Below are 246 nucleotides of genomic sequence, written 5' to 3'. Positions count from 1 at the left end.
CTGCTGATCTCTGACAGCCACTTCCTGTCTACATGCACAGCCTCCAGCAATGCTCCTTCTCCCCCCCTGCTGGAGGCTACAGGCGGCCGTGCTGACACGCGTCGTCCATCGATGCCAGGAAGCCGGTCCAGGCCAAGTATGTGTAAGAGACTGGAGGAGATCAGCAGCCCTGAGATGACGATAAGATATTGTATGTTAATATGGAAGGAGGCGTCACCCAGACCCCACCTCCCTCTCCCCCCCCAA

General features: G+C 57.7%; 1 protein-coding gene across 1 annotated transcript in view; it reads left to right on the top strand.

The window, feature by feature from the left end:
• The window catches only part of TMEM214 (transmembrane protein 214), a 19,674-nt gene that overhangs the window by 5,443 nt on the left and 13,985 nt on the right, over positions 1-246 (top strand). The window lies entirely within an intron of this gene.

The sequence above is a fragment of the Nanorana parkeri genome, unplaced genomic scaffold (assembly GCF_000935625.1).
Source record: "Nanorana parkeri isolate BGI_ZX_2015 unplaced genomic scaffold, ASM93562v1 scaffold3919, whole genome shotgun sequence".
Lineage (NCBI taxonomy): Eukaryota > Metazoa > Chordata > Amphibia > Anura > Dicroglossidae > Nanorana > Nanorana parkeri.
Note: the sequence above shows the minus strand (reverse complement) of the source record. Positions and strands in the feature narration are given on the sequence as shown.